Source organism: Anser brachyrhynchus, assembly GCF_964034855.1.
Source record: "Anser brachyrhynchus genome assembly, chromosome: 2".
NCBI lineage: Eukaryota > Metazoa > Chordata > Aves > Anseriformes > Anatidae > Anser > Anser brachyrhynchus.
Genome location: NC_137695.1, coordinates 111393180 through 111420945, shown reverse-complemented (window position 1 = coordinate 111420945; position 27766 = coordinate 111393180). Strand labels below are relative to the sequence as shown.

At 40.1% G+C, this 27766-nt stretch overlaps 1 protein-coding gene across 19 annotated transcripts in view; it reads right to left on the bottom strand.

Annotated features, from left to right (window-relative positions):
* GREB1L (GREB1 like retinoic acid receptor coactivator) overlaps positions 1 to 27766 on the bottom strand; it is a 139364-nt gene that overhangs the window by 100220 nt on the left and 11378 nt on the right. For 2 of the 19 annotated variants that reach the window (XM_080578006.1, XM_080578018.1), the window contains exons 1-3: positions 13454 to 13874; positions 12386 to 12584; positions 8146 to 8280 (exon numbers count right to left, since the gene is read on the bottom strand). The exons of 14 other annotated variants lie outside the window; for them this stretch is intronic. The gene's annotated coding sequence lies outside the window, so the exon portion shown is untranslated. Of the gene's footprint in view, positions 1 to 1277; positions 1333 to 8145; positions 8281 to 12385; positions 12585 to 13453; positions 13875 to 23731; positions 23800 to 27766 lie in introns of those variants that run through there. 3 more of the 19 variants (XM_080578023.1, XM_080578016.1, XM_080578021.1) reach the window with 2 other exon arrangements.

The window sequence follows — 27766 nt, the reverse complement described above, 5'->3', positions numbered from 1 at the left end:
CACAGCAGAGCAGGGAGTCCCCAGGCAAACACACTTCTCCCAGGCTTATGGGAAATTCCTGCAGATTCCAAGAAATCAAAACCTCGTTCAAACTTCTTTTCCTCAGATCACACACTCAATTTTCCCATTCCTTATTTAGCTAAAAAGACACCCCCCCCCCCCAAAAAAGAAAAAAAAAAAAAAAAGATCTGGCTGTCCTCAGGAGACCCAGCTGTCCACCAGAAAACAGCTCCACAGGAGATCATTCTGCAAAGGGGACCAGGCAGCTCATGTGCAGCTTTTTGGTGCCTTTCAAAGACCACCCTTTTTCTAAAGTCAACTGTGGGTACCTTCACAGTGCACTGCTGAAGACATAATTAAGAAAAAACATGCTCATGCTTTTTCTGTTTGATCCTAAGCAGTACGGGGACATGAAATTTCTTACAGCAAATGGCTACTTTAAAAGAAAGGCAGTTACTAGTGGTTGCTAGTGGTTCCCCCCTATACATTAAACAGAACATGCTCTGTTCAGTAGACGTGCATTCATTCAGATGAAATTCACAGAGCGCAGAACTGTGGGTGGTTTTTGCTGGCAGTAGCTGTCACAACAGCAAGTACAAAACATTTCCCTCTCCATGCTAAGTGCTTCCTGGGCACTTAGTCATCAGCTAGCGGAGTTCAGATGCAAGGTGTTCTTCACTGGAAACGAGGAATCTGTTTGGAAAGATGCGGTCCATTTGCCTCGTAAACAAATGCCGTGATACTTGGTATGACAGTAATTTCAGGGTTGTGCTAGGGATATATGTGGTATAGTTTGTCTGGATGGAAATGTATTGCACAGTTGAGTACAGAATTATTTGCTAATTTGATCTTTCTGCTAGAAAACATGTAGGACAATTAATGCCAGTGATCCTGGCCTAGACTAGCTCAGCAGCAATCACGTTTCCTTGGTGTAAAATAAGCCAAGGCATGGCACAACCATTTTTAACCAGGAGCATTTAGGTATGGCATGAGATGTACCAAGCAGAACACCACCCCCAGGGCTGTACAATTGCTTGCAGAGCCAGACTGGTCAGAACATCTCCATAAAACACAGTGAAGTACTGTCTTCATACATTACAGCATGCAAGGGGAAACCAAAGGGCAGTTGGTCAATGAAGTAATTCTAGTGAAGAAAAATCCTACTGACAGAAAATTTCCTTCCTTCTTTAAGGTTCTGAGTAAGCCATCATGACCTGATCAAGTGCTTTTTCCCCTCCTGATGCTTGAGTAGCAGATAGAGGAATGCATAGTCTTACCTACACCATGATCCGGAGCCGGCCCTCAATGCAATGGTACTACAGTCTCCTGAAGAACACGAAAGAGAAAGCTGACTCCAGCAGAAAAGGTCCAGCTCAAAGATGCATGACTTGTAGAGTACCAAAAAATATATGTAACAGTATTCTAATCCATGTCTTCTCTATAATGACCCTCTGAGTGGGTTTTCAACCAGCTAGTTATCTGTTGAACACAATAAACTCTTTTCCTTGACAGTAAGAAGGCTCTCCCTTGCTACAGAAGAAGCAGCTCTCCCTTGCTACACTGATAAACAAGCTGTTTTGAACTTCAGCCAAGCAGAGAATTTTATAGAGTGCATGATTACAGTTCTGGTGCCCAGAAATAAGTCACATGTGCGTGTGCTAAACACAAATATGCTTGTCAGTTTCTGTTTTTGGAAGCAGCATGCATTTCTGTCCTGGAGAGGAGTGACAGTGATGAAGAAGTTTCATGACACAACGTGCAACTTTTCTTCTTCGCCAATTCATCTACATGCCCAAAGTTTTGCCCTTTCACCAAAAAAAAAAAAATGTTGGGAAACTAGTAGCTACAAAACAATAAACAACTAAAACCTGCTTCAGAAACAACAGAAAACTACAGAGAAAAAACACAAGATGTAGGATAAACAAAAAAAATACAGTAAAAGCTTTACCCAATATTTAATTGTACTAAGAAGTGAGGTACAACCCAGCACACTATTGCAGTTCCTCTGACTTTTTGCATGAAGATAGAGCTGCATCTTCTGAAAATACATAACTTGGCACCTTCGAAAGGAACAACAGTTCAGTGCTCTTCTCCATGGCACACAGCTAGCAAAACATCTTTCTTGGAACTCAAAGCAGTAAGTAATTCTCATTTACAACAGAAACCTCTGTTCAAGCTTTCAGCTTCAATGAAAAAATAAATGTTTTCTAGGCTACAGTAACAAAAGACTTTGAACCAGGACCAGTAGTGAACTATAATGGTATTTAGAGATAACACAGCCTTGTTAAATCATCCTTTTAATACTTCTCTCAACAAAAATAAAAAACCCTGGTAAAATTACTGACAATGAGGACATGATTCCTCACAAGTTAACTCTCTCATCTGTTGTCTAAAAGACAAGCAGCAAAGAAATAAATGTTACTGGAAGTTCTCTAAGCTACTAATTTATAATTTAAGATTATTAGTATACATTATTTGAACAAGGAAAAGGGTCCATCTAATCCAAAGCTCCACAAGAATTTTGCCTCTACGCTATTAGTTGTACATATTTTTTAATAATTCAGGGAGATATTTTTCAAAAAAGGTCTACATTCCCACGAATCTTTGTCAAAAGTTACTGCAAAGGTCTTAAAAGAAGTTGGTAGCATCGCCAAAATTCTTCAAGAACCTACATCAGATTTTTTGTTATGTGACACTCAGTTCTCATGTTCGTATATTAGCAATGTAAAGTAGGTAATAAAGAGGTAAAAGATACTAAGAGACTAAGTACAGATGTTTCTACCATTGTTAGACAAGACTGGTTTCAAAGAGCAAGGACTGGGAACAGCTCATCCCAAAATACTATTAGGTTCAGATTTTGACCCAGTCAGAGACTTGCCATCAGCAGCTGCTTGGTGTATGATAAGAATATAAATTATAGAAGCTGGATTTATAAAAAATTCTCTATATTTTTATATTGTTACTTCAGCCCAATTTTAAGTCACTTAAATTCAACGTCTGAAATTTAAAGAGGTGTCTGAATGATTTGTGCTTGTACAGTGCACGCTGTTCTCATCATGACCATTTAAAACATTTCTTATCTTCAAAAAGTACATTTTGTTCTCTGCCACTCAAGCCTGTACACCAAACGCTAAGTTACAAATAAAAGCAGATACGTTGAAATGAATTATGGTTGTTTTTCATGGAAATGAAGTACAGCAGAAGAAACCATTTTTCCTTTGCTTTTTCTACCCCTGGGTATGCATAAAGTAACAATATAAATACATACTTCATTCCTTGCCTTCTAGCAAGTTTGACGGTATTTTTGAGTTTTGAAGGTATGTTTTCAATTATGTGTTAAGTCACAGCACTGCACAGATGTAAAGCTGCAACTACTCTTCATAAAATCATACACTACTCAGCGTCCGCCCAGTTAGTATCCCCGTCCAAAGAGACTGTAGATTAGTCACTAACTGTAGTATCTCCACTTGAACACTGTGGGAATTGACGTAACCCTTTATAGGGCAATGTTTACCCCAGTAAGTGAATTAAGTATAATGCGGTGTTCTGCAAGGCTGGTAACTATTTTTATTGTTATTATTTTGTGTGAGGTGTCCTCACACAAATCTCAGAGCCTTTCTTTCGCAAGTAACTACAGCTGGACAGGAAAAAGCAGGTGAAGTTAAGCGTGACACGCTTGGTAATATTAATTCTGGAAAACAATGGCTTTACACAAAAGGGCCTTTTAGTTTAGTTTTAGTTTTCATAGCAAGCCCATTTCAGAGCAAATATGAGTAAAGAGCTATGATAATATCTGCTTTTTGTTTTTCCTCTCCTTACTATATTGCTGTGGGTCTGCACTACAAGTATTTGAAGACCAATTCCATAACACTTAGAAAAGGAAGTGAACAACAAGAATTTTTTTCTTCCAGTCATCTCTATGCAGCCTGGTAGACTGTTCACAGATTTATACAAAACAGTTTTCAGAGAAAGAGAAAGAAATGACAAGAGCAGACTTGAAAGTCTGCAAAGTTTATTCATCACCCGCATTGTCTACAATATGATTTTAAACTAAAAATCATTAAGCACAAAACAGTAAAACAGCAAATTTATTGTCACGAATCAAGTCTTTTTCAAGTCCAAAAAAAGTAAAGTGAGCTTGTTTCTTTTAAAAAAAACAAACACCTTACTGGGTAAACCTAACATCACATCTCCACAGAAGCACATGAATAATGCAAGAAAATAACTGGTGGCTATGCTGTTACGTAGTGAAAATTAAAATAAAATTATTACAAGTTCAGTTATTATTCAGTTTATACCATTTAAAATTAAACCAATTTGCAACAGTAGCTATCAAAGTGAATTTTGAAACACCTCATTTTTTTTTCTAATCTATATAATAGCCTCATTTTTGCTAGCAAGTTATCCACCACTGGATTCTGTGAAAATGATGAATGCAAACAAGTTTAGACACTAGCACTTCAAGAAGATTAAACAATTTTACTTATTGCAGAGCTGTAACTCAAGTGTTCAAAGACTGTGTCACGTCAACAAAATTGAAGCTAATCTTACAAGCAGCAAAATTGCAATACGGTTCTAAATTGAAACAAGCTATCCTAGTTTGCAAGGAAACATCTCAATTTTCTATTCTCGCTAATTTAAAAACAACTATATTTTGAGGGAGTATATATACCCCTGATTTAGCTTTCTCATGTGTTGTCTTGCCCACTAATTAACTGGAAGAAATTAATAAAATAATTAACTGGAAGAAACAGAGAGAAAAAGACCTTACAAACAACCGTGGAAGCTAAAAAACAGTTTCCATTTTGAAGTCAACCCAACCCAAACGGACAGAAAATGGACCAGGTTAAGGAGGATTCTTCTAATTCATCATGTACTGCTATGGAGCCAAAGAAATCAACAACACAGAAAATTATTTCAGAGTCGGTTGCTAAATGTCTTTCAGAATTTACATGCACATAGATTTTCCTTGAATTAAATGTAGCTATCCCGAATAGCATGACAATGCAGAAAAAGTGACTAACTTGACATAAATATCTTATGCACTTATTTCAAGAACAAAGTGTGATGAAAACATCTAAACAAAGCACCTCTCTCTCCCTACCGAGCAGGCAAGTAAGCTAAGACACCAGCAAAATGTGGGTTTAGATATACGTAATCTGAAGAGAAGTTTGAAGATCTGACTTCATGTATTTTCCTCCTATACTACAGCAAATGCTATATTGCCATGACTTCACACTGTAGTGAAATGTATGTCATCTTCAAAATCAACTTCACGTTTAAACGCTCTTCTTCCTGCTCTCTTGTTTCTGGTGATAAATAGTAGGAAATCAATGAGGAAACATCATTTGAAGTGAGCCATTCATCATGTACCGAAAAGGGTAAGTACCCCATAAATTGCAGTGATCCGCTTCCTTCTAGAATCACACAACAGAAGGCAACATCATTTGCATTAGCAATTTTTACGACCTCCGTAGAAAGAGGATAAGGTTAGGAAATGGCTTATGCTTGTCAGCTATAAAGCATTTGTTGGGTGGGGAAGGAAGAAATTTTTCAAGAGAATCGGAGTTATCAGTAAACCAGAAGGGGGTGGGGGGAAGGAACGGAAGGAGGGTACAACATGTAGCAGCCCTATCAACTACTTGTCTTCATACTTAAGAAATTTGTGGATTGGCAGTTCTCTTTGTGAAATTTACTAAAATATTCAGCATTTCCTATCAATCTATCCGTATTATTTTGCAGTGTGCATGGAGGCCCAAAACGTCTGCTATCATTGCCCATGACTGCAATAAACAGCACTTTTCCACAACCTAGCGGGACTAGAGGAACACTGAAAAAAGTAAAAGGAGAATCCAAATCCTGTGTTACGCAAAATATCAAAAATATGAGCTCTAAAATGAAAAGTAAATTTTATGAAGTCAAGCACTACATTTTCCCTTAGCACCGTTTCCCTTCCCCACTCTACCCTGTGCAACATTTTGTGCTTTCTCCACCAAAAACAGGCAGGACAAACACATGGGGTAGAAAAAAGGTAAATAATAAAACTTGTAAGTTTTGATGTGCCCCTTCACAACTTGCCAACATGATACATAAGGATGTAACTAAACAGCAGTCCTACAAGAGGAATGAAGCTTTATAAACCAATAGGCTCCTCCTAGGGTGCTGGAAGGGTGTTGGGTAAAGGCGGGGAAAAGAAAATAAAAAAAAGAAAGTAAAAGCTGGTTTTCTTCTCAAATATTCCCTCAATTCATTTTACTGTATTTAACTTAGAAATGCTTCTCAGATTCCATTTGACATACCAGAGAGACTGTTTTTAAGGTAATCTCACACAAAGCCCCATGAGATTTTCAAGTCCATACATCAAATCATCATCTAGTCTTCAAAACGGAATTGTAGCAAAGCACCTCATATGTCTCCCCAAATTAAGTAAAATAAGCACCTCATATGTCTCCCCAAATTAAATAAAATAAGCAAACACACAACCAAGGACAACAATTAAGTAATATAAGTTTAAGGGATGGAAAGCCAAACTAAATGAAATGATTATGCATTTCCTATGACCAGAAGTCTACTGTGCAAAACATTGGGAAAAATATCTGAGCTGTGTTAAGCATTAAGTCAATCTAAAGGAACATCAGGCTACTTCCTCATCTTCCATACACCCACCAAGAATTAAACCCAAGTATTTCAACAAAATTTGCCACCGTTCAAAAATTATAAATTAATTTTTACACGTACAAATCTTGCAGCTCTGTTCTTTCTGAAATTTCCACCTTACACGAGACATTGCACACTCATCTCATTGAAGCCAGTCATCTGGGAATCCAGGTTTGAAGTCCTGCACTCACACCATGGTTAACTGGAGATGCTTGTACCAACTATTACTCTGGTCCCCAGACCATGCTGGTGAAAATACAACTTGTCCATGTCATATGATACCAAGATACACATTTTTCCCTTGGTGATATCACTTATATGCCACCCAGAGATGAGCCCTTCACACACACCAATTATGAAGTTACTTTCAGACGTCAGCAGCCAGGATCAAATCATTGTTACCACAGCCGTAAAATCAGAGGGGACAGCTGGCCTTCACAAATGAAATTGGTTTCACCTACATGAAAGCTCATTAATGATCTTTATTTGATATTTCAGGCCAGCTTTCACACACACTTCTTTCTTCCTTAGTGAAAAGTTAAGAATTCTCATTTTCCAAAACAGCAAAGTGCATAATTTTAATACTTAGGCTTATACTTATTTTATACTTAATAATTCAGGGGCTTGTTTAACAGACAACCAACTTTAGTCTCCTAACAGTGTTATCAGGATTTTCGTTACTGAACAGCATAGGAGTACAAGCTCAGTATGCGATTTCAGCTTCACTGTGTTTCGCTTCCTCCCATCCCGCCCCTAGAAGGGACAAAACAGAGGTGACACTACAGAGTACGAACACATTTGTACCACACCCCCCTACAAAATAAAACCCAGCCATCTGTAATAAGGCACAAAGTGTAACTTACCTTCACTTACAGAGCTATGCTTTTGCTCAACCCTTTTACCACACGACTGAAAGGGGTCCCCCACCGTGCCGGCAGGCGGGGCAGAAACCCCACATTCAGCCAAACAGCCAGAACGCAGTAGGTTTCTGGTAGCAGTGTTCCTAAAACCTTGTGTCATGCCTCAATTTCTAGCCTTTATCCATGATCCTGTTTTCTGACACCCGAGGACTCATTCCCAGCCAGGCTCCTTCCCCTGGCTTCCTGCACTCTGGTGCAGAGATCGAGCCCGGCCTCTGCCTCACCCCAGACTCCAGGCTTTGATGTTTGCTCTGGCATGCTGCAACTTCATACGTTCCACATCACAGCCTAGCTCCTTCACCCCCGCCTTGCCCCTGAAATTAATGCATTTGTACTTCTTTGGTCCCTGACCTTGCTTATTCCCAGCCCTGCCCACAACCTGCTTCTATCCCGACACCAGCCTGACCCAGGTGCTAGGCCAAGCCCTACCACGCTCAAGCCACAGCAGTGATCACAGAGTATTTGTTGGCATATCTGAGCCCCAGATGGAGAGGGGTTTTGGCTGATGGTTTCTTTTCATGAAGACAAGCAGAAGTCAAGCAGCACTGCCAGTATTCCTGTAACTCACAGAGCGCTGCGGTGTTTAGGTCTCCCACATCTGCTTTGCAGACTGAAGTGGCAAAGGTCCTCGGAGCTCCTCCCCTCGGTCACGGTGCTCCACGCATACCACCATCAATGAGGCAAGGCATCGTCAGGCAACAGGCTTAAGAGGTTTACCGACAGCAGAGAAATGACACAGGTTAAAAAACCAAGCTCTTTCTATTCGGTTTTAGGCATTACAAAGGATGAAGTGCCTTGGCAAAGTAACGTTCTGATCTAACCCCCCTGCCTCCTCTCCCAGTGGCCTGTCCAGCTGCAATCCAGCCCATGTCGCTAACCAGTCCCAGTTGTCCTGTACAATCCTCATCCCAGTCCTGGTTTTGTCCCAGCCCAGCAGCTCTCTCCCATCACCCAAAAACTCCTTACCAAACTGGAGTCCATGTTTGCAGATGAACTTGTCAGAAGCACTTTGTTTCATCATACCTTTTTTTCCGTAACTTCATCAGTTCTCAGGCTCCTCAACATGATACCCTCAGTGTCATTACCCAGCTTAGCCTTCAATGGCCAAATCACTTCTGTTTCCTATTCTGATTCCTATACCCGTTTTCCTCATCAAGCCAATCTCAATTTCTTCTAGCATGCACTTCTTTAGTTTCCAAACCCTCGGATTCTTGTGCGGCCAGTCTGATCTCCTTCACCTTCTCCCCCTTCCTACAGCCATCACTCTGAGCTCCTCTATTTTTCTCAGAGCTCCTTGGTTTCTTTCCCCAAAAGTATTTCAATTACCCTCACTATCTAAGTCAAGAAGCTCCTACCTGCACATTTCCTAAATTTGAACGGTGAAATCCCTGTCACCCACACACCTAAAAGTCTCTTCAGTTTCAGTGCCTGACCTTCAAAGGGCTTGGAAGGGCCAGCGTTACAAGTGAAGGCAGAAGTCCTGCTCAATCCCTTGCGTCTGTGGGCTGTAACAGAGTCATGAGGGAAACAGGATTTTAGCAGCCCACCACTAGCAAGTTTCTGAGCATGGATTAGCTAGAAGTTTTGGCTTTTAACTCGGATAGCTTTGGCTGACTTCTGAAGGGACAGCTAAGATGCAAACTCAAGATTAAATTGATCCCATGCCAAGCACAAAGTAATTACAGTGCAAGGCTGTTGAAAAAAAAAAAGAGCAAAAAAGAACAGTCCTTTTTTAATGTTTTCCCTTCTGCAAAGGAAGGGATTGTTTCATCTGTGTGCTCGATGCCAAAAACTGCCAAGTTGTATGACTGAAATAAGGGGACAGAGCAGCCTAACAGCTGTTCAGCAAGCACAAGTTGCACACAAGTAACCATAGCCTGGTAAAACACTTGTACAACAGAAATTACTCGCAAAGCATTAACAGTTTCATCTGTAATTATATATATATAAAAAATAATCTTTGTCCAAACCAAAAATTCTCACTGTTTCCTTTCATTTGTCTCTAAACGTCACTTTTCTTTCATTGCCGATTTTTGTAAGCCTTTTAGCCTTCATCTTTCCACCACTCCCCCCAACTCCCAAAAGGGCTCAGACAGGAACTTTAAGTTTGCATACAATTATTTCATACACAACTGACTTTAGACCATCTCCTCTACAACTCCTTTAGCTTATGACAAAGTTCATATGCATTTGCTGTTACCATTCACTGCCAAAGTCATTTACTGCGTAGTTTCCAGTCTCTCGAGATAAAGTTCATCTTTTTAGTAATAAATCAATGACTTTATAAACTGATAAAATCACGTTGCAGAATCACATCTACCATACACGCGTCAGGAGGCCACAGATTCTGGCAGATACAAACTCACCAGCTCTGCGCTGCTGAAGCTTTACTGTGTGTAGGGAAACAAGAAGATGGCCTCCACATTTAGTCTTGGCAAATAGGAAAATAAAGTCACAAGAGCAAAACTTAAGATAAAAAAAACTGGGTCATCTAATGCCTCTTGTCCTCTCAGGCTATGAATAAATACATTGCCTAGTGCTGTATCCATTCCAGCTGTGACTCAGCTTAGCGATGTGTGACCCGTGCGCTCTCTCTCTCAGAATACTAGCCTAGTATTTTACTGCTTCAAAAGTCATCCAGTTGCAGGAACTGAAATCAGTGGTTTTCAAGAAACCAAATAATGGCCAATGGCTTTTTTTCTCCATTTCTCATTTTTAATCTTTGTAAAGGGGGGACTTACACACAGTAGAGTCCAGAATTTGAAAAATCCCACCATGTCCAGTACACACACTTATACACAGGTGTAAGATCGCTGTACCTGCGTACTAGAACAAATTGAGCCTGGTGCAATGAGGAAGAAGAGTATGGGAATCAAAATAAGAAACAGGAGTGATTTAGCCATTGAAGGCAAAGCTGGGTAATGGCATTGAGAATAGCATGTCAAGGACCCTGAACACTGATCACTGTACACATGGAAGAACTGGTTAAGAATTGATTCAAAATTCAGACACAATTTTGAACACCTGAGCTAGGGTGTTCAAAAGAAGCTAAACCACCCAGGGCCACACATCTGTAGCCACAATTTCCTCCAAACACATTATTCATGAATAAAATCCAAAACATACATTTATGTACTGTCAGCCAAAGGTCATTAAAAAGCTTTGCTTGAAAGGCCTAGGATTAACTCAAGAAGTCTTAATTCAAATTTGATAACACTTTTTTTTTTTAATCTTTTGAAAATACACTGCTGTCAACATTCACACACGTGGTCTGGATCTATAAAACCATTTATTTGTTTTTGCTCCGAAACTTTAGAAGTAAAACAAAGTTATCCTAAAAGAAAGAATGTGTTGCAGACATGTGATTTACTTTTCTCTTTTAAATATGGTAAATAGCATTGCTAGTCCAGTTTTACATCACTGAAAAATAAAGCTAGCAAACCAGCTGCTCTTGTTTTTCACTGAAATTCGAAGGAAAACCATCTCAGGCCACGTTCGCTTCAGCTGGCGCAGCACAGAAGTCAGACGGTTGCATTGAAACCATCACTGCTCATAAAGCATAGAAGATAAGTCAATAAACTGACCCTTTAAGATCTGCCTAGTGCAGTAATTGTCATCACTATCCAGCTGGCATTTAAAAAAAAAAGTAGTCATGATCGTGACCTTTGCATTTTTACAAACATTGGCTATTGTCATGAGGAAGACCTCTTTGGCCTCATAATTCACATGCTGTTAACAACCAGCAAGAACACAGCATGTTGTGTCAGTTACTAAATAACGTAAGAAAAATTGGATGTCGCACTCATACCCCCACTGCTCCTGTGCACAACCATGCACACTGAAGCAAAGATGTATTAGACTGAAAGGTTCAGAAAGATTAAAACCAGTTTTAATACTCATGGTCCTGTATTGGACTGTATTTTAACTATTTAGGGGCAAGGCAAAGGATTATTTGTTTTTAGTTATTTGTATTTATCTCTTACTATTTGGTTTTGCCTCATTCTAAGGGAAATGCGGCTCATTTAATCATGTTTTCTGTAACCTTGTAAACTCACAAATCAATTCCATAAAAATTAGACAGATGTACAAAAGATATTTAGTTCCTCAATATTCATGAAGAAACCTGGCCAGTTAGGCAGGACATTTGACAGTGTCCCACCTTCTGGGGAAAGGCACTACAAAAGAACCCACTGGAAGGACTGACCCTAACTACGTCCAAATACAGAAAAAGTTGTAAGTTCTAGTTGTACACCTAAGAAATCCAAGTCTTTAGGAAGCTAGGCTTCAACGATTCCGGTGCTCCTGGAATTGCTTGCAATACTTAGTTTTATTACCTACAAAAGCAACAAGGTCCAGAAAAGCAAACTTTGCGCTGCTTTCATCTGGCTCACTGCCTGCAGAAAACACACTGCAGGCAGAGGACAGAACTGGAACGCTTTCTGCAGCCCACCTCATCCAACTCAGTGACCCACGCAATCAAAGAAGAATGATGGGATGGTCAGAACAACCTAAAACCAGACATGGCATGTCAGCCCACAAGCCTCATTGCTTCATTCACACAGTGACCAACAGCAGATACTTAGAGAACACAGAAACCGTGACTTTCCCGTAGGAGTAATTATCCAAAATACTGTCCCAACCTCTACTGATCCATAACTCAAGGCTCATTTAACAACAGCTATAAATTTGTCCAACTGCTTTAAAAACCACCTAACCCTCCAGCACGCCTGTGTCTTGAACAAGGAGCATCACAACTCACCTCATGCTTGCAGTTACCACGTTTTGTTTGCGTTCAGCACAGTACTTACTAATTTCATTTGATGCTCCTTAGTTCTTTTTCTACAGAAGACAAGAAGGGGTATCACCATCTGCCCCACGTTATTTTATGGGCCTCAGCTGTCTTTCTCGCAGGCTGAAGTTTAGTCTACTTAGTTGCTCCTTACACAGCAGTAGTTCTACACCTTTGATCACATCACTTTCCTCTGTGTTTTTTTCCTATGTTAATATCTGTTAATTGGAGAAAAGGGGGAGTGAGACAAACTGCCCATGACGTTCAATATTTAGATATGCTGAAGATGCACGTGCATGGCAGAATCACTTTTTCTGCTTTTTTCTCCTTTTGTTTTACCTCCTAATAACTTAACATTTACTTTTCTTTGTCCTTTTTTTCCCCTCACTACTACGGTCCCTTAAGCTAGCATGTTAATAGCACTCTCCATTACAAAATCAAGACATCGTTTCTGAGCAGCAACTTCTTCAAAGCATCTATACAAAACTGAAACGCATGCACTTTCCAAGATATACACTGAGCAATTTCTGAAAGAAACATTGTATGTTCCCTGTACTACTATCCCAGTCCATCACCAGGACAAAAAAGTAGGACAACGGGAATTCAGCTCTACCCTTCCTCATCTGTTATTATCGTATGTGATTAATTGTTACAGTGCTTCGCAACAAGGAGGAAAATATTGCATGTGAAAGGGTGATAATAAATCATAGGTCATCTTAAGCTGACTAGAAATTCTGCACACGGTAGTCGAATGGCCCAAGAATGCTGACAAATCTTTTTGTGAGCCCAGCCTGAGATTTACTGCAAACTAACGCTGTATTTAACTATATAGTGTCTTCACCCCTTACTAAAAAATGTTCATGAGGTAACAAGTTTCAATAGAGAAGTTTCAGTAGAAAAGGGGATTAAGTCATAAGTATATGTTTTGTACAGATATCTTTAAGAATTAATGAACTGAGTATTAACTCTCTTTCAGGAAGAAATGTTACAAGCAATAACAAAAATGATCTGAATATATTTGTCTGTCTGCTCAGTCCTTGAAGTTTTTACTAGCAAGAAACTGAGTTAAAAAAATAAAATAAAATACCTGGTCTGATGATTTTTCAGCAGCCTGGCAGTAAATGACACTTTTCATATGCGGATAATCACATATGCACATGTTGCTCTATACTGACCAGTCGTAAAAGATCACAGAAGCAGCTGAGCGTGCGCCGTGTGAAAACCAGAAGATAAGGTGGATTTTTCCTCTCCCTCCTCCTGAAGGCTGGCAAGGATCAGTGAAATTAAACACTGCCCAAGGCAATTGTTAAAAGCAGTTTGGCCATTAAAGTCATGTCATCTGGTGACCCAACTGACCTACATTAAACCCAGGCTAAAGGGCAATGTCATCTTTCTTTTCCTTTAGATAGCATGACTTCGCATCTTCAGCACAGATGGAAGACAACACCTTTGGCCTTCTGCCTTCTACTGTACCCCTCCTCACAAACCAAAGTTAGCCACAACCATATCTGAAAAAAAATAAAATAAAAAATGCTTAATTATCATTAGATACATTCAGTTTGGGTTGTCTGACTACACAAAATGACTACCAATTTGCAGAAATGTTGTCCCATAGATACCAGGAGGGCTCACTCCACCTCTCTGACCCACTTCAGCATCACTACGCTCACAACCCAAGCCCGTCGCTTGCAGAGAGGAACACCCCCCTCCGGGCACCCGTTGCTGCGCGACTGCCTGATATACGTTTTATAGGCACATCAAGAGGTCGAGTGGCTCAAGTAGGTGCACGTACGCCGATTGGATCGGTGAAGACGAGTATAATGGAGAGTGGGATTTTATTCTTGGTGAGTTTATGGGAAGGGAAGTGGATGAGTGGCGAAGAACAGGTCTGGGCTGCGTATCATAAATCCCTCATTTATGCGTAGTTACTGAGGACAACCCCCCAGCTTATTCAGTCACTGTTTCTGATAGCAAACACAGGCGGCTTTAAAAACATACATAAAGTGGGTAACATTTTGCAGCCTCAAAAGGCTCTCGAATCACTTCTACGTTCCATTCTCCCATCAGAGAAAAACACTTCATCAAAAACAAAGAATATTCTTGCTTTTCCTCCCATCTTTGATCAATGTGGGCTGCGAGACGACACTTGTTTATGTTGCGAGAGCTTTCTTGTTTGGCAACAAAAGACATTTTGAAGAGCTGCCGGTGCACCAGGAACGAAGTTTATAGCTTGATCCTACAATGCCTGTGCTTCATTAGGCATCTTTGTCAATGGGAATAAATTGCTAGGCTGCCTAACGGCTCAGGCAAACAGCCTTTTCTCAAGGGAACTGTTCTTCTGAAGCATCAGAAATCTGAACTTTCTACAATCTCAACGTTTTTCTTCAATTTCAGCTTATACAAATTTATAATCCATATGTTTCATAGTCTGAAATTTCTTTAGAAATTATACAACTGTCAAAGTATTAGGATGTTTCTAGTCACATAGACTTTCAGAGCTACCGCCTTATTTGAAACAGAGACATGCTACAGATTCCTACGGTTAAATCACCTTGTTGGTTTTACCCACAATTTCCATCTTCTAAATGTTTAAAGAGATCTACAGAAACCCATATAATGTGTAAAAGTGCGAACTGCTGAAAGTGGAGAACATGGAATCCTGTGCTGAAAGACATCTTTGAAAATTATGGTTATTTTTGGCATTATTTGAATTTAGTACAAAAGGTTTGGTGTTGCTTTGTGCAGTCCTCCCCATTCCCCTTTTGTTATTTGTTCTTTTTAATCATCCAAATTATATGGAAAAAAGTCAAAACCAATTCAAGACAGTTGGCATTTGACCTACAACTGTTTCTTCTGGTCCTCAACCACACCTGGATCTTACCGAGCTAAATATTCTCTACCCCATTGAAGGGTAACACTTTATTGTAGAAAGATCTAAAGATGTGTAAATCCTTCTGACTGTTATTTAAAAATAATGGCATTCAAGCATCTTCCATGTAAAAAGATGACATTTTCAACAACAACAAAGTTGCAAAATTCTGTTCTCAAATTCACTGTAAAGGCTGGCACCCTTAGTTACGTAGCTCTACACAGATAGACACAGAAACGTTACACATACATTTCTAAAGATACACACAAGTCACGTTTTCTATAGAAACAAGGAAAAAATTTCCTGTAAATATCCTATACAACTGCACTAACAAAATGCAACCTGCATTCACTTGAAAGTTTCCTAAATTAAGCTTTTGTAACATATGTTACAAACAGATCCAATAAATCAAAAAAAAATCTGCGTAGTGCATCTGCTATTGATTGGATCCCATTAAGAAAAACTGTATGCAAATACACTAGTCTATAAGGATAAAATATTAAGAAAAAATTAGTTTGCTTATTTAGTTTCATTTTCAAGTCATCAGAAAAGTAGGAAGCCTAAAAACATTGGTACAATGAAAAGAACAGCAGATCATGCTCTTTAGCTAGCACATTTTAGACTCTGTACAATGTATCCTGATATACATTTTCTTGCAAGTTGCATACATAGAAATGGAAATTGTGTCTTTTAAGATCTGCTCCTGTAGTACCTATGGGTACTACATGACTCACCATTTTAATACGGAATTTAAACAACAGCTAAAGCTTAGCAAAGGAAAATCTCTAACAGCAACGAGTAGTTTTTTGCTTTGTTATGTTCATTTTAAACATCCATTTTCAGAATAACTACCCTTTCTCATTCTTTTTCCAGTGGCAACTGGCTGAAGTGCCTGTTATTTTCTGTAATTATGAAGAAACTAGGCAATGAGAATCTTAAGAGAATAGCTTGGCACATCATTCAAACACAAGAGAGACGCAGTTTCAGAGCAGAATAGGGCAGCAGGAAGAAAAGGCAAAGAACTCTGTCCTCAGGATTTCCCAGCCCAAAATACTTCATTCTACATCATGCCCTAATGCAATAAATATTACTGAAGCTTATCTGGTGCCTGCAATGAATTACAGTGTTCACCACATACATAATGTTTGCCTTTTGTAACGTACCGACTCTCCTTGCCTCTTGTCAAGATGAAATGCTGTATGTGTTAGGAAGGCAAGGTCACACTTGCTTTAAACACAGGCCACAGATTTCTAGATAAAGGAAAGCTCTTCAATTTAACTGTATACTAGATTTGCTGTGAATTTATCCTAAGCTAAATAAGTGTTTTTTGTTGTTGTTGTTTTTTTAATTACTTACATTGTAATTTCCATGTAATTAAAGGATGTTCTTTCATGTTGTGTTTGAAGCACTTTTGCATAACAAGGCCCATGCAAACTTGCAGGTTCTGGCTCTGGACAATCACGTTTTCTCCCCAAAGCCTAGTTGCATACTTTCCTGAAACGCCAGTGAAAACCACTCAGAAAATCTCTGTTTAATTTCTGATCGTGGCTGAATAAGGCACAACAGGTAAAACACTTAGCCTAAGTGTACCTCCTTCCCCCAAGTAAAAGAAGAGGAGCAGCAAGAGAAGACATACAAGAAGAGAAGATAATACATACAAAAATAAAAATCCAGGACGACAGAGGAAGCAGTATGAGCTAACTGCAGATTCTCTTTCCACATTTTTAAAGAAGCATTTTATTCATGAATCTGCGTCTCTTGCTTCCTTTTTGCCACTCCCTGTTTTTACCAGAAATGAAAGCAGTATTTTTGTCAGCGTTGCTTGGATTGCATGCAGTGACAGCTTACCTGCTTTTATTTGCTTAAACATGGCTTCTCTGTATATTAATTATATTAAATTACTCTCTGTATATCATTAATTTTATTGAGATTAATTTCTATCTGTTACAATACATTTTTTTTTTTTGATAGCTATTACAAGTTGTCAGGTAAACTTGTACTTCCCAGCTGTGAAGCAAAGACTGTCTACCTCCACGGGACATGTTGATCTAAGCCTGTGAGCCTTAAGTGCCCACTCAGATGCAACACGAAGCAACTGACAGTTCTGGTTCTAGGACAATTCCGTGCACCCAGCTCTGCACTTCTCCCTTTATTTCCTCTGCCTCATTAGAGATCATGATGCAGTTTCAATAAAGTTACTGTTAAGAAAAAAAAAAGTCTACTGTTAGAAATAAAAAAACATTTAAAAATAGAATTGGAAAAAAAAAGGTTTGAAAATGTTTTGGTTTTGTTTTGTTTTGTTTTTTTTCTACAAGATGTATTTCTGCCTTTTAGATGGGGGAGAAGAGGGAAGAAGGAAGGTTGGTTTCCATCCACATATTGCAAGGGTCTGCAGAGCTGTAGGGTTCCAGCTGGAATGACAGTGTGCACAAAGCACACATTCTCCATTTCCTACATGAAGGTCCTATCCAGCCTCCTTTAAGGGTCTCTGGACACTGGGGATGGGTGAATGTTCACCCCTCCTTCAGCAGGGAAGGAAAATACTTACTACAGAATGGAAAAGAAATCTGCTAGGGGGGTATTACAGCCTCCTGTCACATTAACTTTCAATGATTATTCCAAGTTTGTAAAACCGCAGTAAGAATTTTCCATTAACAAAACCAAAACAAAGAAACCAAAAACAAAGAATCTAAAAACCACAGAAGTTCTCATGGACCCTTCTGCATTTAAGTCAGTGCTTATAATCTTAACAATTTGGTGACTATTTTTTTTTTTTCCTAAGGAACTTACAAGCTCTCCTAGTATGCTTACAATGGCCACATGCTGCATACTAGTACCTTTGGACCTCAGAAGTTTTATAATGTAAAAAAAGGGAAAAGAAATTCTTTGTGTCTTCCCTTTCTTTATAAAACTTTCAGGAAATTTAAATAAAAGCAACCCTGCAAAAAGTTTAAAAAATTTACATATAAAAATTAAAATTTTAATAAACAATTTTTATCCTATGATGCATAGCATAATTTTTTTTTCCTGAGTTGCATACCTTATTTCTACCATGCACTGTGTGTATCTTTAAATGAGATGGAAAGAAGATGACCATCCCATCTGGAATCTCACAGAAGTATTTCCTATATTTACATTCCCTCAATTAGCTTTTTGTATTTACCAGAACTATGCAAGTATAATAAGCTTTTTGTAAAAAAATGGAAGAGATAAAGTCTTGTCTTCATTTGTTTGCAAACATTTTGATGTCCAATCACACCTTTGTCCAGGTCAAAGTAAGAGTCACACATGTAGAACTATTAAGGAAATGACCTGATCAAATTAAAGGCTTCCCTACAAACACTTTAAAACAAGAATTTGTGAGAGATGCTTGCCAAGCACCTTCTGTCCCTCGTCACAGGGAAGGATTCAGCCTGCATTCAGTTTCACCCCTCTGGTGTCTGCCACCCATCTGTCACCTCCCTTTTTCTGGGGTAGTCTGCTCTGTACACAGAGAACCTGCACACCAGCCCCTAGGTCTCGTCTACCTCAAGACCACTACCTCCTGCTGATACTGGGGGTGGGCATTGTTGTAGCCAAACATGGGTATCTACTTGCCTCACCAGCATCATTAGCAAAATTGTAATGAAGTGGTGCCCAGCAGGGCCTCCCTAGCTCATGCTTCCAAAGAAACTAGACTTAGCTGGAAATGAGAAGCAGGAATGTTGTCTTTATATAACCTACCTTTATTAAACACATATATTTTTTAAAAAAGTAATCTGAAAGCATGCTCTCAGAATGAAATCCTTGCCTAAACGAAGACATGATGTGTGATGGTGGTGGTTTATTTCAGCAGCACAGGGATCTTGCTCACAGCTAGTGCCTGTGCATGGGTTATAGGCTCTGGAGCCTAAGGTAAGGCAAGGGCTCCATTTCAAGGACAGAGAGAATGATACATGCATCATCAGCCGTCCGGTAAGATTGTTCTCAGCTAAAAACATTTCCTTTCTGCCAAGCAAGAAGGATTCCATATACCATAGCTCAGCTGCATTCAGTCTGCTTTGTACTGCACGCAACAGTCAGTGTTAAAACAGCTGCGATGCCCGGACTGCAGCACGGAAAGCTACAAAACGCTGCACCCCAAACTCAGTCCCAAGCCCGCTTCATACATTCAGCCTCACAGATACTCTATAATAAAGCTGTGTCGGAGTAATCACCTCAAAGCGAGATGAAAAATGCTGCTTCCGTCACAAGCAAAGTGCTGCCTACTCCTAGAAATTACTTGGTAGGATTACTTACTCGGAAACTGAATCTGGCTTGTGAATGATAGTCTAAAATGGTATTTTCTTTTAAAGAAACCTAGTTTAAGCAGGGATATTATGCAGAGTCAGAAATGCTAGTGCAGAATTAAAGATGAGCCCAGGTTGCATACGTGAATGGGCAACGTTCAGCTCAGTTAAAATAAAATACTCAAACTCAGTTACTAGCAATGAGAAGATCAGAAACGTATATGATTTAATATATGTGGAGCAATATTTTTTAATCAACGAGAGCCCTAACAACAGTTTTAAACTCTCCCCTGCCTCTTCAAACCCTGTTCACACTATCCTTCTAGTGGCATAAGCTGTAAGCAGCTCTATAGCAAGGTGCCAGCAAACACTGCTGCTTTAAAAGCTTTTAAACAGCAAAAAACTGTTTAGGAGGCAAGGGGAATGGAGGGGAGTTAAAAAGAAAACACACTGAAAAACATCAGTGAAACAATATTTAAACTTCATTCTTACCAAAACAGCAATTAGTGCTATAATTGTGTAGTTATGGCATAGTTTAAATAGTTTGTCTCATATAAATGCAAAAAAATATGTATTTTTTAACATTAAAGCTTGTATGTATTATGAAAATTGTATAATCATTTAATTAAAACTTCATTAAAACCAAAACATTGGGAAATTGCTAACAGGGAGAGTTCCAGCCTTACCTTTTGCGTGTCATGTAATCTTATATAAACAGCATCACAAATCCCCCCAAGAAACTTTATATGCATGGACCAAGACGTACAGTTTTCCTTCCAAACTCTTATCTGGCCATTACCCATATTTTGGGGAACGAAAACTATGACACAAAGCTTAAGATTACTCACCTAACAGTCAATACATAAACCAGCTTTATGTGAAGTCCTCAGTAGTTTCAAGAGTTAACAGCTGCACCAAATACCTCTCTTACCACTGACACTGAAGATGCTCATTGCAGCAAAGCACAAACTTTCTAGAAGCCAGTAGAAACAAAGACAATAAAAACCTTGTTTTCTTGAAGATGCTTTTACAAGTCTGATCGTCTCCTTCATGATCCAGTTTTACAGGAAAGATGTGAACAAGCATATTTCTGCTTGAGCTAAATGGACACAGAGGAGCAGCAACAGAGCACGATGGGCTACAGAGTTCTGCATGCAGTTAAATTTTTTCTTAAAAAAAAGCTTATTCCAATTTGTCCCTGGATGCTTCATTTTTAAAGTATGATTTCACAGACGCGGTGATGTGGAAGTAACACAGCCTATGAGATTCAGGTAACTGTCTTAGATGTATTATGAACTGATAAACAACACCCTGATGCAAATCCAAACTTCAGTGTCTTCAAGACAATTCTGCTGTTTGGAAAAGGCACAAAGTTACACATGGTACTCAACATCTGTATTCAAAGAGACCTATAACGAATATGCCTCACAAAAGACATTTCTCTGTCTAAAATCCATGCCCTAAGCCAGCGTGACATTTCGTACGCAGCCTCTGAGAAGCAGCACTGAAAATTTAAACGAGAGAGGGTAATTGATTCATTACATCTATTTCTACTATATTTCTTTTTGTATTTTTTGGTCCCCATTTCAAAAGGCATTGTTTAAATTGCCCTAATCTGCAAACAGCAACAATAAGTGTAGCAAATACTTGACAATGAAGATGTAAAGCCTCTAAAAACCTGTTACCTTAGTAACCATGGGAATGCAGGAGAATAAGAATACACCGAGTGTCAGGACATCATTTTGGATTCCACAGGGTTTGGGTTGAAATACAGTCAGCTTTCATTAGCTTTTTGTTTTTCCCAGTAGGCCCTTGGACTTTGAAACAAAACCTGAATGACAGCTATGAGCAATTCCAGCCTCACTCCTGATTAGCCACACCAAACAAAACAGCTCTCTTAGTGTGAACCCCCCACCATTTGCACCCAACAAGCCTTGAAACAAACATTATTTATGCCGCTGACCCCTCTGGATATCACTAATAAACAGCATTCCAAAAAGAAGAGGAAAACAAAGAGCCACTTTCCTGGGTCTTGATAGAGAATTTACTTTAAACAAACGTGCTGCTAGAAAAATAAGCCAAGATACCCACCCGGGACACTTCGGTAACCCCACAACCAGTTTATTTATAAGCTTACCAGGGGTGTTAATTCAACACAAACACTAAGAAGAATTGAGCTGCTCATTTAAGCAGCACTGTATTTCCATTTTACTCACAGAAGGAGAAAAAAAAAAAAAAAACAGCACACCCCCAGATAAAGCACTGAGCTCCAAGCCCCTGCCCCCACCAAGGTCTGCGAGGAAGTTTGTGGTCAAGACAGAAGAGAACAAAGATCTTCCAACCGCTGCCTTGAGCCGGCTTAACTCCAAGACCATCCCCTTCTTCTTTGCTGCTATCTGGTCACTCGGGAAAACAATCCAAAAAAAAAAAAAGGTTCCTCGAAGAAAAAAAAAAAAAAAAAAAGGCCAGAAAAACGAGCAGAAGCTCGAGCATCTGGATTATGTTAGCGCAGCCCGTCGAACACCTCAGCGCCCCTTCCACTTCACACGTTGTTCCCTCCCCATAAGCCACGGATGGGTGCAGAAAATCAGAGCACGGCACCCCGGCGTCCTCGCCAGAGGATGGAGGAGTCAGCTGCAGGTTACGGATACACAGCAAGGCAGCCAACCAAAACATCTGCCTGTTCATCAAAACTAGGTTCTCTCTAAAATCCTGGTCAACTTCCCAGATACAACGATAAGGCAGAGTGGTGCTAGAGAGCGAGAAAAACAATCCTTAAGAATTTTAGCAGGAAAGGACTTGAGAGGAAACCACGAGTTCTGAGAAAATAAAATAAAATAAAATAAAAAGCTTCCTAAAATGTTTATTTAAATGCCTTTTTAGCACGCAAAACATTTTAATGTTATTAAGACCAGGTACAAATTTGCATAAACCAGAAATTCTATATCTTCCCAAGTTCCCCTCTAATTTATCATGTCACTTCAAACCTTCAGACTGGTTTTGCACACATCCCTTGGCTTGGCGTAGCCTTGACTGCCTACCCAAGGTTAGTGTGCGTGCCCGCGAAAGGCTCCCTCCAGCAAGGAGGGCGGCAGACGCTCTCACAGCGCTGCCTGTACCTAGGGTGACTGCTCTGAAGAAGCAGAAGCGAAACTGAAGTTAACTTAAATCAGCTGATTTCATCTAAACCCCACGAAACTTCTCCACGGATCGCTCCCCCTCACTGTAAATGATGAAGAAGCCGTTCCAAGCAGGAAGGGTCAATCTCCCAGAGACTGCTGCCAGCTATAAAGCATTCCCACCATCCACCAAGAGGCAGATGAGATGACCCAGAAGAACACGGGGCGGGACTGATCATAAGGACTGTTCTGCAAGGCACCTTCAGGGAGCTAAAAGGAAATGATGCTGCCAGAAATGGTCTAAGTGGAGTAGCTCAGCTAGCAGCCAAGCCAAAACAAAGCAAAGCCCAACGCCTGGAGCTCTTCTGAAGGCAAACATTTACCTGGGAAATGGCTTGTAAGGCAGAAGAGGGCTGTGACAGTCTAAAGTAGGTGGACATGTATCTCCCTTGAGTATGTGTGTTTTGTTTTGTTTTTTTTCTTTCTAAAGTTAAGCTTCAGCAAAAAGCCATGTGTTGGGAAAAAAAAAAAAAAAAGGTTTCCTAAAAAGCTTTGTTTTGTTGCTTCCTCTCTGGAAGGCCTGCCACTGGTACTGACAGATACACCTCCTGGGAGAAGGGAAGCTTGGCACTTTCACCTTTGATGCATGTGGTTTTTGAAATGAGAGTGTGGGCTGGAGTGGACAGATGGCATCACTCTTCTTCCAGCAGGAAGTCAATGTTACAGTGTCCAAACTCTGTCCTGCAAACCACAGTCAGGCCTTTTTATCACAAGAGAGGATGATTGCTCAAACTCGTATCAAGAACAGCATCCCTACCAGCTCTGTAAACAGAAGCTGAGTTGCAATAGGATCACTATGACAATGACATATGCAAGGAGCTTACATCAATCCCCCTAGCATGAAAAAGCAGCTGATCATGACCCTACCACTCATTACCCTACCCCACGTGCACCCCTTCTCAAAGAAGAGCACTGCAGAACGCTCCAACACCGAAAGGCATTGCTCGGACTCTGGCTGACTGTTCTGAAGGCAAAAGATATACATAAGTAATTGCATCCTTGCAACAGCAACATGAGAAGGTGAACGTAAGCAGATGCCAGTCTCCTACCTACTTCCCTTTCTCAAATTACTGCTCTCCTCTGAGTAAGGTAAGCCACAGGTGCCGTGCCTTCTGAACAGCAGATCTGCAGCTGCTTTTATCTGGGAACAAAGGACACATCAGATCTGTTTTAACGGCAGAAGTGCAGTACAACACGATTCAAGAAAGCATGAAGATAGGTGCAGGCCAGCATCCTAGCTACTCTGTCATCTGCGCAGGCCATTGACTTACCTGCTCATCCCAGATGCTGGGAGAACTGGATCTTTTGTCAGTTCCCTACAATTTGAACTATACAGCTTAGCAACGCTTCTTGGAAAGAAACAGAAAAAAATCCTGATAAAAATAACCACTCACTGCTTTCTCTCTGTCAGATAAAAACTGTGTTCCAAATATCTGGAACAGGATTTTCAAGCCTGAAATAAAATTCCTAAATTCTTTATAGAAACCCATTTCTGCAGGTGGGGGAAAGAAAAAAAAAAAAAAGAAAAGAAAATCAGTTCTCAAACCAATTCAGAACAGTTTTGTCCTTGCAAACTTTAAATTCTCTGGCCCCAAACATCAACCTAGTTTGCACAGTTCTACGAATGTTTTTGATCTCAATGTAATTTCAAGACAGTGTGAAAATACCTGAAAGAGTATCTATCGCTTTATACAAGGGAAAAAAGCAGCACATAGGCAAGTTCAATTAATTTTAAAGAAATGGTATCTATACAACCATCCAGTTAACAAAACTTCCAAAGTAATCCAAAAGTAAGATTTTCCTACCTGAGGGAAATTGCATATTTAAAAACCACCTCACAATACATTTGGCATTAATGACTGAAAAAAAGATTATACTCAGTATTAACCACTTCTAACCCCATATATACCATTGCACAGCTAAGCTCGGTGTGTCACTCCACAGTGAACTGGATCAAGGAACTGATCCACCTAAAAAATTAACCTGGCAAAATACGTTGTTTTTCAAGTGGATCAGTTCCTCTGCCAGATGACAGCATATGGCAAACAAACAGCAGCAGAACGGGGGAAAGGCTGAGGTTCAGGTGTGGAAATGGGCAACCAGCAATGAAGATGCAAGGGCAGGTAAGCACCAAACAAGCCACAGTGCTGTCAAACATCTAGCCACAGGCTCACTCACATGGTTTGATATGAACCTCTTATTAAGCTAAATCACAGATTTTAATTACCTCGTACAACTAAGAGAAAGGAAAACCACAAGTATGCCTGACCCAACATCCACTAAATCAGTGTTCAGTAGGCATCTTGCCACAGTTCAGAAAGATCCTAACCCAACCTACATCCAGGACGATGCTGAAAAGCTTCAGACTACATCTCTTCTACATGCGGAAGGCAACCTGGAGAGCATGTAGGAAAAAGAGAAGAGAAAGGGAAATTAATATAATGCCTTTCACTGTGTGACGTGACTTTTGGGAATTACCTCCAAATTTTATCTCCCGAGTGACAAGTAGGCTAAATTCAAATAAGCAAAGACCTGTAAGATGCCAAGACAATTTGGACTGAATCACTTTCCTTCTCACCCTCCCGTGTAACGCAGCATCATAGAAATATTCCACTAAAGAGTTTTGCAGACTGAAGGAAGTAACAATACCAATCACTGTCCTGTTGCACTGAGGGAGTTTGCTCTGTTTTTGTAGATATTACCTGTTTCCCTGGACACACATCACACATCACTTTTTCTTCAGCAGATACCTGGAACCACAAGCTTCTTCTCTGAATAATGCTTTAAGCAATAATGGTAGCTACAGAGCACATGCTTGCATGTGCGTGCACCTTGCACCCAGCATGCATAAAAACTAAAGAAAAATATAGGCTTTTGCAATATAAATAAAGAAGATAGCTTAAAATAATCTAATCAGAGTTCAGATCTATCCAGTGCCCTACTAACTAAGCAAACATCAGGAGGTACTCAAACAGAGACTGATTTTCTAACAATTAAGCAAGAACAATAGCAAATATTCCATTTGCAACTAAAAATCTCAGTTTTGTTTCAAAGGAGCAGTGGGGATTTCTTTGGTAGTTACTGCAATTAATTTCTGCACCACCACCACACGGCTTATGCGCCCAAAACTATGGCTGCTTTTTCCTCAATGACTCCACACTACAAAAAGGGCATTATTAATACCTATTGATGAAAAAAATGTTTCAATTATATATATTATATTTTTCTACTGTACCAATGGGCATTCCACAAAATGAAAAAAAAAGAAAAAAAGAACCCACAACACAAATAAAAACCAGCAAAACCACAGCCAATGGACTCAAAAGAACCCAGAAGGCCCTAAACGTTTTTCAAAAAACCTGTAATAGGTCTGTTATATGGCTGCCACAAGCCAACCTGCTGAAGCAGGGCAATGTCACCAACAGTATCCTTATCTGCAAAGGGTAACAATCAATTGTTTGACAGAAACAAAGGACAGCTCAACAGGAAATCAACCGGCTCGGGACAGATGGTCACTGAATCAAGTTTCACCCCTCCCCTCTCCAAAAATAGGCTTAAGAGGCATTTTCTGTTACCAAGCAACAGCCCAAAGGAAGGCATAAATCTTCTTCTGCGTGTTATTCCCCTCCTCCCCGACACACACACGCACACACATTTCAATCCACCGGGGTGGTGTGCCCATGTCTTTATTTCTTTCAAGGCAGGGGTATGGGGCCGGAGGCCGCTGCCTTTCTGAGGCGTGGTGTAGGCCGGCCACCAAGCAGAGTTGGGCACCATGCCACGCTCGGCCGGGGCCCAACAGAAACCTGAGGGAGGACCCTCCCTGCCAGAGCACAAATCCTGATAATTGTTTTATAAAAAAACAGCATGGGCCTGATCATGCCCTGAGAAATGAGTATCATAAAGCCCCGTTAACTACTTTAATCCATAAAACCCCCAAAATTTAATCCTCAAAAACGTGCCGTAGCATCTTCAGGGTAATGTATAGAACAGCACGCTTCCAAATTACCCAAATACTCTAAGGGTTAACTTTGTAACGCATCAACCACCCAAGGTCAGAAGCAGCATTTTGGGGTACTGGGAAAGGTAATCGATGTTTGCTTTCCTGCTTGGCCAGAGGAGAGAAGAGGGCAGAGAGGGACCCAGCACATTTTGCTGTAGAGAGAACTGAGCAAGGAGGGGAGTAGGGAGCATTGGCTCCGAAATTCAGGGTAGAAACCAGAGAACAAACTGGTTTGTTTGACCCCATATCATATAAACTGGTAACAGGCAGGCTAGCCACAGAAGAAATGTACTTAAATTTAGCTATACACAGAGTAATCTGCAATAAAAAAAAAAAGTTTACAATTATGACCCTCACAAAAATTAAACGGGGAAGAAAAAAGTCTCACTTCAGCAACAAACTGGGCAATCATCCTTTAAAAGCGTGGCACCTGCATGACCACTGACACATACTCAGACTACTAAAACATATGGCCAAATAAAAAAAAAAAAGAGCACCCGTATGGGGGGAGGGAAGCGGTTGTACCAGCATGCGGCCTGCAAATGCTGCATTTACTCCTTAACTACTGCTCGCTTCAGCCAGCTTGAGACCTTCTCCCAGCCACAGCTTAGCCCGTTGTTAAACGATAATATAAAATACAGATTGACAACAATGTAGATACTGGGTAGCACCACTGCCATGGGTAAACAGAGCCCCGGCTGTGAGCTGCTTCGCAGACGAAGGGCCTTGGACTTTAGAGTCCATTTCACTGCGAAACAGCCTCGGTGGAGGCTGTCCTGGCTCTCCACAGGCGGCAACTGGATCTCGCAGAGAAATCGGAGACGGAGACATTTAAATTCAATTAATTAAGTTAGTTCAAATTAAACAGAAGGTTTGAACACAAAAGCCTAATTTGTTTGTATGCCAGGAACAGAATTTGGTCTACTATGTCCAAAGCTGTCGTGACAGAAGCATGAAGCGCAGAGGCCCAAGGTCATGACAGGAGACTTGAATTAAAGACCCTTAGCCTCAGCCGCATAAGATCGTAACAGCTAATCATTACTATCATATAGTGCTTTAAAAACCTCCCAGGACCATCGCA